The 11,460-nt window shown below is 47.5% G+C and overlaps 1 pseudogene; it reads right to left on the bottom strand.

Moving 5' to 3' along the window:
- Window positions 1–991: 991 nt before the first annotated feature.
- LOC107510083 lies at window positions 992–3,362 on the bottom strand (annotated as a pseudogene).
- Window positions 3,363–11,460: the final 8,098 nt, after the last annotated feature.

Below are 11,460 nucleotides of genomic sequence, written 5' to 3'. Positions count from 1 at the left end.
GACCCTGTTGAGGTCCGTGCCCATTGCTCCCGGAGTCCACCATCTCTCTACTCCCTCAGGGCCTAGGGACCCTTCTGGTCATCTCAATGTCTACTTTGTCTCAGGGGTTCAGTGGCCGCGTCTGATCATCCACTCCTTCCCTGTCTGGTCTAGGTATGGTCTCCCCTCCCACCACAGGGACTCCCATAGCTCCTGGTATCCCCTCCCCAAACCCTTAAGAGAATGGGGTGGGCAAGTGCAAGGTAGGCCCCTTTCCACCTACCTGGCTGCACTGAGCTGCCAGGAGTGCTAAACGTGGCACCTAGGGACCCTGGAGCAGGAGGGACATCCTTCCAGGCAGAATGGTCCCTGAACCCCAGAGCCCTGTCTTGGCCCCTGTATCTGCAGGTTGAAGGATCCAGAAGCAAAGACTGGTCCTGATGTCCACTTGGTCCTCTTCCCAAACCTGTCTCCTCTTCCCTCCAAACCCCGAGAAGGAGAAGTTTGGGACTTTGTTTTATTTAATTTCCCCTAAATCGTGTCTCTCCTCACTGCGTCCTTGCTGCCTGAATCACTGGAGTAGACATGGACCTCGTCAGCTGCCCATACTTGTGGGGGTGATAGACTATTCAGGAATCCTTTCCTACAAATGCAGCTTTGTCACCTTGTTCCCTGCTGAGAGCCCTGTGCCCACCCGTCCACCTCAGTCCGAGTCAGAAAGGCTAGAGTTTAGGAGAAATACATCATCTACCTGTGATGGTTACCATATATGTCAGCTGAGTGGACAAAAGGACCCTGAGAGCTGGGAAAACATTATTTCTGGGCGTATCTGGGAGGGGTTTCTTGAGGAGATTTGCTTTAACTCAGTGGGCTAAGGACATTGGCCCTCCCCAATGTGGCCTGCACACCCAACCCCCTGAGGTCCCTACAGAACAAAGGGGGAAGTGGGTGCTCTCTCTCTCCTCTCTCTCTCTCTCTCTCTCTCTCTCTCTCTCTCTCTCTCTCTGTCGATATCTTGAGCTGGGATGTCCATGTTCTCTGCTCTTGGACATGCAGCTCCTGGCTCTCAGGCCCAGGGACTGAACTGAGTCACACCGCCGGCTCTGCTGGTTTTCCTGTGTGCACGTGGCGGATGGTGGGGTTCAAGTGTCCATGACTCGTGAGCCTATTGCTGGACTAAATCTCCCCTTATATATATCTAAGTAATCTACATCTCAGACCCTATTTGTTCTGTTTATCTGGAGAATCCTGATTAGTACACTAATCATTGACAAGTAGGAGAAAGAGACAGAGCCAGATGCAGAGATGGGGGGAGAGGGAGAGGGAAAGAGGAGAGAGAGAAACTCAGTATAGGACTTATCCCAAGAACACAAATATAAAAACTATAGGTTTAGGAAACAGATCTCTGGAGGAAGCACCGTACAAATAGAAAACGAAAGATAAGCACGAACTAAAATTGACAAGGGAGGCCGGGCCCCCACCCTGACTGAGCCAGGACAGAACCTCCCAGCTCAGGAAATGGAGTCTGTCCTGGGGTCAGAACACTGAGTCGGGCCCCCCACCGCGGCGCTGCACCCCTGTCCCTTAGAGCCGACCGACCTCGGGCATGTCTGTTAATGTTTCGGACTCTGGTTTTTTCCAAGGAAAACAGAGGGAAAAATAGAGGATTCACTGCGCTAATGTTTGCTTAGAATGAAAACAGTGATTGTGCTGTGGTAAGAGTTGGCTGAGTTTTCGTTGAACTTTAAAAACATAGATTTTTTTTTACTGCACAATAACAGTTCTAATAGTAAGCCTGTAACAGGCATGCAGATTTCTTATCTTCTTTCTCCCCTATAAATATTTAAGACTTTATGAACAGGTGCTTGCAGTGGACTTTTTAAATTTTTTTGGAAAAAATCAAGTTGCAAGCTTTTATTACAAATTAAAACTGAAGTTCTTAGAAATCTCAACCTGACAGATATGAAATAATTTAAAAATCTTCAAAGGTGTGTTGAGAAAAACGAGCCTTTCTTTTTTAAAACACGTTTGTCAATACTAAAAAGAGACATCTCCAGGTAAAAATAATAAAAACCCCATGCCGCATAGATAATGCAGATAGTTCTAGTTATCTGGTTAACAGACAAAAAAGCAAGCACTTAAGGCTTTAGCTCCAATCTTGAGTTCATTTCTTATTGCTGGAATTTCATATTCAGTTCTTCCTGTTGGATGACCAAACAGGATGATGGTAGAGATGGTAAGCCGGCTTTTACTCGGCCCCGCCCTGCTCAGCCTGGGGTTTGTGTATGTGTGTGTGTGTGTTGGGGGGGGGGGTGACGAATTCTCAGCTGGTGGATCTGCTGCTTTTGTCTCTTTGTCACCTTGTGGTTTAGGGCATTCTGGGCATCTGCGTCGGTTACTGAAGTGACGGCGGTACTGACGTTGAGGTCGCTGCTGACCGCGGGTCTCATCTCCTTGATTTTCCTTATCTTCTTCATTGCTGTCCTCTCTCGGCTGTCTTTGGTGAGAAGGACCCCTGCGGAATCGTGGTCTATAGCCCCGATACATATTCTGTTTCACTGGTCTATCGCGTTCTCCTGCACCCCGGGTATCAGCTCCCTCCGTCACTTCTTGCACAGGAGGGTTGGAATACTGTGGTCCACGCCCACAGGGTCTCCGCCCATGTATTGTAGGGTGGGAACCCTCGCCTGCGGTAGCGCCGGCGCCGTTGGGCCTGGCCTTCGGGAGCATCCTCCAATCCCTCTTTATTCCCAGCACTCTCAGCATTCTGGTCATCCTGCTGGTAACTGCGAAGACCCCCTGCGACGCGGATAGCGTCTGCAATGGTTACGGTCTGCTGCGTGTTTCCTGCCTTGCACCGGAGCTCCACCAGGGCCTGTGACACTTGCTGCCTCTGCACCCTTTCTCCTTCAACACCACCACACTGCACAGTCTGTCTCCTACCCTGCCGACGTACTTCCTGGGGTTAGTCTTCTTTACGGCAGTCTGGTGTACAAATACATCTTCCTCGGTATCATTCCTGTTGATGAAACCATATCCGTTTCTCACACTGAACCGTTTTACTGTTCCCGAAACCTTCGTCGCGATGACCTTCTTGTCCCCGCTGGCAGGCGCCGCCGACGTGAGGCCGCGGGGCTCGCTGCTCGCTGTGCGGCTGCTGGTGGTGCGGCCTTGGTGTCCGCAGCGCTGAGGGAGCGCGCGGCTGGCGGCTGCTGGGGCTCGGCCTCGCGGCTCACGCTTGCGGTGACGACGGCTGGGGCCGGCTGCGGTAGCTGCGGCTTCTCCCGGTGCGTGATGGTAACTAGGCCTGCGGCGGCGGCTCGGGGCTCTCTGGGGTCCACTCTCCGTTCGCGCTGCGGATCGAACTCCCTTGTCTTTTCCATTTTAAAAAAAAAGACACAAAAATTAGTGCGTAAGGGACGCTGGCGCCCTCTAGCGGGCCTCGGCAACGTTCCTTTCTATTCTGACGGCAAACGCGCAGGAGGACGCGCGCCCCCAGCAGCAGGCTCCCAGCTCTGCTGGCCGTGAGGTCCCGCTCCGGGGTCTTGGTGGTGCACATCCCAAACGTTTCTTTGTGGCGACAGCTCGGGGCAGCCTCGCTTACAAGCCCTGCAGCAATCGGCAACTCGCTAAGTAACCAAGCGGGCAGTCGTGGACGGGACCCAAATCTGTGAGGACAGACGTTAAGAAATAACACAAGGGACACGGGAAAGAAAGGAGAGATGGTCCACGTGTTCAAGGATCGGGGTGGGGATGGCAGGGAGGTGTGAGGGTTGGGCAGACTCGATATCTCGTAATGCGGGACAGATTCCGGAAAAAGAACGATCTGCTTTGTGCCACGGCAAGGTGGAATTCCGCTCAGCGACACAGGCGCCAAGGCAGCCACACCCCCTCCCTGGCCCGAGGTCTGCTCCCCGCCAGGATGTGCATAATTGGGGGAGTGTCACCGTCACAGCCAATGGAGCCCAAAGCATAGTGACTCCCCACTGCAGCCTCGTTGCCTGAGTCACGGGATGTCTATTCACTTGAGCAGACGTGGACCTTGGTCAGCTATCCCTGGTGGTTGGGGGGATGGGATAGAATATTCAGGAATCTTTTCCGACAAAAGCAGCCTCTGCACCCCGTCCCTTGCGAAGAGATCTATGCCCACCTGTCCACCTCAGTCTGAGTCGGACAGGCCAGAGTTCAGGAGAAAAGCACCATCTGTGACAGTTACTTTATGTGTCAGCTGAGTGGACTAAGGGACCTTGAGAGCTGGGAAACACTATTTCTGGGCATGTCCAAGAGGGTTTCTGGAGGAGATTGGCTTTGACTCCATGGGCTGAGTGAAGAAATCAGCCCTCTCCACTGTGGGTGGCCCACTCAAAAACCTGAGGCCCCTACAGAACAAAGAGGGAGGGGGTGCATTCTCTTCCTCTCCCTTCTTGAGCTGAAAGAGGGACGGTAATGGGGATGACACCACTATCACCCCTAGCGATCGACTAGCAAAATCTTTTCTTCCTGTGCCTGTGACCTTATGCTCTGCTCACCTGGAGGCCTTATTTCCAAGGGGAGGAATGCTTCCACCAGAAGACGCAATGATTATTCTTTTGAGCATGAATACTGCTGCCTGTCCATTTGGGGTCTTGTGCTTCTGAATCGACAGACAAAAGAAAGGAGTTAGCGTACTGGTGGGGTGATTGGTCCTGATCACCCAGAGGAGATTGGACGGCTCCCCCAGTGGAGGCGAAGAAGAGTGCATCTGGGATACAGGAGATCCCTCACCTATGAGTCCTATGAATAAGATCAATGGAAAAGCACCACGATCCAGTCCAGGTAGGACTACTAGAAGCCCAGACCCTCCAGGAAGAAGAGTAGACTTGGGTCACTACACCAGGTAAAGAAGCGTGACCCACTGAGGTGCTTACCCAGGACAAAGAGAGTATGGAATAGGTAGTGGAAGAAGGCAATTACAAATGCCAGCTAAAACCATGGCACTAGTTACTGAAATGAAGGCTGTAATTGCCACGAGTATTTCTTCCTTATTTTGTCATGAATATGCCCATATCAATATCTGTATCTGCCTTTGTTTTCTTCCCTCTTTTATCCCATTATTATGTAACATAAGATGTATTGATTGTATATCATGGAATTTACATATTGTTAACTTTACTTTGTAGTATTTTAGTTATGAGATTTCAAGGAGAAGAATAGACATCACCAAGACTTTACATCCTCTTCTGGAGAAAGGGCCAGTGCATTTTTCATTGTAGGCAAGATAGTTGTATCACGCTAGGTGAAAGTGCGACTTTGTTGTTGTCTGTATCTGGAGATTAAGTGTGGTGTAAAGAGATTCATATGTGTGCCACGTCGACAAGGGGTGGACTTGTCATGGTTAATTCTCTGTGAACTTGGCTGGACTGGGGTCAACACAGTTGACTGGATATTTCTACAGTGGTGTTTGTGGGTGGTATTAACTTTTAAATCAGCAGACTTTGAGTAAAGCAGATTACTCTCCATAGTGTGAGTGAGCCTCATCCAATCAGCTAATGGTCTGAATAGAATGAAATACTGACCTCCCCTGAGGAAGAAGGCACTTGGCCAGCAGATAGCCTTTGGACTTGAACTGCAACCTCAGCTCTCCTAGGTTTTCAACCTACCCTTCAGATTTTGAACTTGCCAACCCCCCTAATTGCGTGAGCAAATTCCATTACATACAAACATGCATGCACATACACACACACAATGGTTACACAAGATTGTGAATGTATCAAATGCCATTTAATTGTGCACTTTTAAATGTTTAATGGTTGATGTTATGTTTTGTGAACTTTACTGCAATAGGGAGGAAAAAGAAATGATGCAATGTTTGTAAAGCAGACAGCATGGCCCTGACATTTTATGAGGACATCTTCATTATGCTCATAGTGTTACACTCACAGCATATGCAGAGAAGACAACATTGTGACCAAGCCAAGTCCAGGATACTTCCACTTTGGCTTCCTCTCTGCCTGTCCCATGTAGAGCAGAAGAAAAAGTGCCTTCTCCAGACAATTGTGGTCAAGTTGACCATCATCTACGTGTTCAGCTTCCTGACCTCGTGAAAAATTCTGGCTCCTTCTATGGGTGTCCACAATCCACCTGGACCTGAATGGACCTGAATCTAGACACCCTCGCTAATTCACCCACCAGGACCTAACCCCAGGAGGGTGAGGAGTGGGGGTGGGGTGGGGGTGGGGTGTCTGCTGAATCTGTCCGTGGTGCTGACTGAGACTTTGCATTCGGACCCAATTTCAGCACCATGGTTAGAGCCTGAGGGGGCAACCCCACTTCCACTGTTCCTGATAACCCAGTTGGCAATTTTGCATTAGCTGAGGCCCCATCTTTGATCGTCCTATATAGTCTCTACTCAGGGGTCTAGTAAAAGGCACTCAGAGCAGAAGGGTAAACTGGAAAAATACTAGGGGATTGCAGTAGCTAACATTAATCCAGACTCCCCTCGCAATCCGTGGATCTTGAATACAGATAGAATCTGGAAGCTCCATATGAGAACCCCACATGCAACATCGTGACGGCAGGGACTGGACGGTGTCCTAGAACAGTAGTTCTCCCCTGTTTACTTCAGAGTGTCTCTTCCCAGATGACGCTCAATATGTCAGCCATTGGGCGCGACCAAAACATAACAAATTGGGGTCACGTCAAATTGGTTTCTAATCTAGAAGTGCCTCTTGCTAGCTCTGTGTCCTTGGGACATCATTTGGCCTTTCTGAGGCTCAGTTAGCTTTTCTATAAAAAAAGCAGTGATAATGGCATTGGCTTTGTAGAGATGTTTGGAGGACTGGAGGTCAGAGGTTGTCATATTGTGCCTTTTGTCAACTGTGTGACTTAGGGAAAGCCACTCACATGCTTCTATTCCGTCATTTAGAATGATCATACCAGTATCTACTTCACAAGGTTTTGGTGAGAAACTAGTTTATACCTGTGAGATGCCTGACACACAGCTAGCACTCAGTCAGGGCTGTGAGTCGTTGCTGCTATTAACACTGGTATCACCACCATCACATGCCTGGACACAGTTTGATAAACTGTCCATGTTAAGTAACAATTGCTACTTTCACGGATGATTGTGGGAATTGCTGTGAGGATGCTTGGACATCTGACGTACATGAAGAAACTTAAGCTAAGAGTTGAAAAGTGACGTGCCTTGGGCCATGTGGCAAGGAATCAAAGCCAAGCCTGCCTGATGCCAATGCATTAGCTAAGTCACCTAAAAATTAAAGTAAATAAATAAACTTTAAAAATGAAGAAAAACTCTCTATGCCTCAGTTTCTCCATCTGTAAAATGAGGATAATAATATCAACCTCACTCCCCACAGAGTTATTGCAAGGAATAAATGAGCGTACATATGGAAAAGGCTTAAAACAGCTCCTAGAAGATTCTAAGCACTCAATAAATTTAGATATTATTATTATATACCTTTTTTTAAATACTGAAATAGGCTTGTCTCCTTTTAAAATTTACATGTAGTAACAATGATTGAGTCCCAAAAGAAACTGCTAAGTAAAAAAAGAAGAAGAAGAAGAAGAAGTGGTAATATACAATCATCCACAGAAGTTCATTTGTGTATTTAAGATGCGTTTTCTTTGATCACCATCTAGGTCAGTGGCTCTTACCCAGGGGCACTACCCCGACAGGTACATCTGGAAATATTGTTGGTTTTCACATATAGGTGAGGGTGTGCAGTGTTACTGGCATTTGGAGGGTGGAGCCCAGAGATGCCACAGACCACCCAGCAGTGCACAGAATGCCCCCACGGCAAAGATATTCCAGTCTCGAATGGTGACAGCAGGATGGAAAATGCTGGTTTGTGAGTTTGTGAGAACCTGGCTAGTTTGGGAGGTGTGCACCCCAAACTAATTTCAGGGGACATATGGATTGGAGAAAGTTACTAAAACCTTATTAGTTCAATTTTTTCCTCTCAAAAAATAAACAAAATTATAACAAATGTGTCTGAACCAACCAAAGAAACGAAACTCTCTGAGCCCCACCTCTCCCTCCAAACATACCATGTCTCTCTCCCCAGGGTACCCACTGATTTCTCTGCACTTCACCTACACACACACACAGACACACACAGACACACAGACACACACACACACACACACACACACACATCACCCACTGCAATCTGACTTCTGCCTGTCCAGGTCACTTTGGAAAGCTCTCACTCAGGCCATCGGTGACATCTGGGATGTTACTAAGTCCAGTGAATCTTTTTATCATACTTGACCTGCATTTGAGACTATAAAGAGGGGGTTCTTGAATCCTCCCTGAGCTTCTGGAACCATCTCTCTCTCCTCCTCCTCTTTCTCTGGCTGCTGCCAGGACCTTGCCTAGGTCCTTTTCTTCTTATCTCTCAAATGCCACCCTGCTCAGATGCATCCTCCCAGGCCTCTGCTCTTCCTGCTCTTCCTGCATGCTTCAATCCAGAACTGGGTACATAATGGGGGGGGATACATTGCAAATGAAAATGTGGGGTCCCTAGTTCAGAATTATTAATAATTTCGAGTCGGTCACAGTATGATGGTTAATTCTATGTGTCTGCTTGGCTGGGCTATAGTATCTGGTCATTCAACCTCACATGAATCCAGGTGTTGCTGTGGAGGTATTTTGTAGGTGTGATTAACACGTACAGTCCGTCGACTCTAAATTAGATTTCCCTTGAGAGTGTGGGTGGGCCTCATCCAATCAGTCAAAGGCCTACAGAGCAAAGTGGAGGTTTCCCTGAGGAAGAAGCAATTCTTTCTCAAGACTGCAGCATTCTCTCCTACCTAACCGAGGGTTTCCAGTCTGACCTACAGATTCTGGACTTGCCAGCACCCAGCACTGCAAAGTCCAACTACTTGAAATAAATTAGATACATACATGTACATATACATACATATCTTTATGTATCTATAGTTATAGATAACTTTTACTGATTACCAAGTTGGACACAAATACATATCCATTACCAAATACATGCATACATACATACATACATACATGTGTGTATGTGTATACGTATATGTATATAGAGAAAGATAAATAGATATGTACATGTATCACTTGGTAATCAGTAAAAGTTCATATTTTTGTATATACTAGATATAACTTAACTAGATAGACATCTTCATTCTATATATCTTAATATATATGAAGACACATGTATACTTGTGTGTAATTGTCTCCCACTGGTTCTGCCTCCCTGGAGAATCCTGACTGATACACCTATTATCTACGTGGGCTCCGTCTAATCACACGAGCCCTAAAAGCTGAGCACTTTCTCTGGCTGGATGCAGCGGTAATGGAGCAGATCCACAAATCAGGGAGATTTCAAGCATCAGAGGGATTCAGGCTGCCATTGCGGGTGGAGAGCCACATGGAACGAAAGAGAAGGATGCAGGCAGACTCTGGAACAGACCAACCCCAGCTGAAAACCAAAAGTGAAGTACTCCAGTCCCGTTACCACCAGGAATTGAATTCAGCCAACACCTGAATGAACTGGGGAGAGGACTGTCCCAAGTAAGGGCGCAGACCTGATGACACCTTGATTTTGACCCACAGGACCCACTCAAACTCTGCCCTACAGAAACTGCAAGATAATAAATGCGAGTGGTTGAAAACTACATGAGTTGTGGTCACCTGTTACAGAAGTGATGGGAAACTATTAGCATCATCCTTGGCTCTTCTCTCTGGCAACCCCATCCCTTTCAGTTCCAAAGTCCAAGGGAACTTGCCTCCCAAAACCCTTTTGGTCTGAACCTTCCTCTCCATCCTTGGGTCCCCACCCCAACTCAGCCCCCTCCTGGGGTTCTAGGGCATAGCAAGAAAAATTCAAGGAAGCACCAAAGATTCAGTCACTACAATCCACACCATTGTAATGCAGCAAATGAATAAATGCAACAAAAAGAATAAATAACGCATCTATGAGTAACAAAGAATCAAGTTTCAACAAAGACGGGATCACGGGATCCATGTAACTGATTTTTCCTTTTGCCTCAGGCTCCAATACAGTTCATCATAACCCTAATCCTGTCTTCATCTGAAGTTTTGATATTTTATTCATTATGGCATTTTTTGCGCTTTTAAAAGATATTGCGTTTAAATATCATTTATCTTAAACAAAATGCATTCTATCCATACAATAAAATATTATTCAGCCATAGAAAGAATGAAGCACTGACACGTGCTACGACGTAAATGAATCTTGAAAGACGTGAGGCTGAGTAAAAGGAGCCCAACACGAAAGGTCACATATCGGATAAATTCATGTATATGAAATGTCCAGAACAGGCAAATTCATAGAGACAGAAAATAGATTAATACTTGCCAGGAGACTCGAGGAGCAGGGAGTGGATAGGGGGGTGACTGCTAATGGGTATGGGGTTTCCTTTTGGGGTGATGAAAATGTTCTGGACCTAGATAGAGGTGATAGCTGGACAAGACTGGGAATGCACCAAATGCCACCTCAAAATTATTAATCTTATGTCATATGAATTTAACATCAATAAGAATAGTTAACAAGAATATGTTTCTTAAATATATTATTTTGGTTACTAAGTTTTGAGTGACCACTACCCACCCTTAAATTCTGCTCTGATGTGAGTCCCAATCTTGTTCCAGCCATCCCCCCATGTGGAACCTGGGGGAACATTTCACTACCTGGCTCTGAGCCCCATTATTCCTGTTCATACTCTGCTTTGCTTGGTCCCCACAGTCTCCAGGACAAAGCCTAAGCTCCAGGGGCTTTCGAGCTGATCTCTCCAAGAAAACCAGGCAAACAACATGCCACCCCATGCCTCAGTGCCCTCTGCTCCACCTGGCCTCCTAGCCTGCTCTGAATTGTTTTCCTCCTTTCCTGGCTTTATAAACTCCCACTCCTCCCTCCAGAGTTGTTATCAGTTAAATTGACTCTGTCCTCTCTAGCCGCACAACCCAACCCAGGTCACGACGAAGCACGAAGCCCAGGACTCTGCTTCCTCCATGTCAGGCCCTCCCTCAAACCTGCCCCTGAGGGATGTTTCTAACACCTAAATTTGACCCTCTTGTCGTGGCGAGGCACAGGCGCTCAGTGAAGTATTGACCTGTCTGTGGATGAACAGCTTTGGGCAGGGAAATTCAGCCAGGGAAGTCTCCACAGTAGGATGGGAGCTACCTCCTGGATTGCCACCCATCCTCCTGCCAGTCTCACTGGCTAATCTTATCTATTGCTCTGTCTCAATCTCTGCCTCTGTCTCTCTTTCTCTCTCTCTCTCTCTCTCTCTCTCTCTCTCTCTCTCTCTCTCTCTCTCTCTCTCTCCTCTCCACACACACACATACTCCCCTAACAGCTGCAATCTGGAAGAAATTACTCTTCCAAACAGCCAGACTTCCCCAGTTTCAGGAAATTCCTAGCTGGGCAGGGGGAGGGGCCGGGCTAGGGGCGCGCCCCGTACATCCCCCACCCCCTCTGTGTCTTC

Source organism: Rousettus aegyptiacus, unplaced genomic scaffold, assembly GCF_014176215.1.
Source record: "Rousettus aegyptiacus isolate mRouAeg1 unplaced genomic scaffold, mRouAeg1.p scaffold_m13_p_14, whole genome shotgun sequence".
NCBI classification, from domain to species: Eukaryota; Metazoa; Chordata; class Mammalia; order Chiroptera; family Pteropodidae; genus Rousettus; species Rousettus aegyptiacus.
This window is presented reverse-complemented; position numbering and strand designations above follow the sequence as displayed.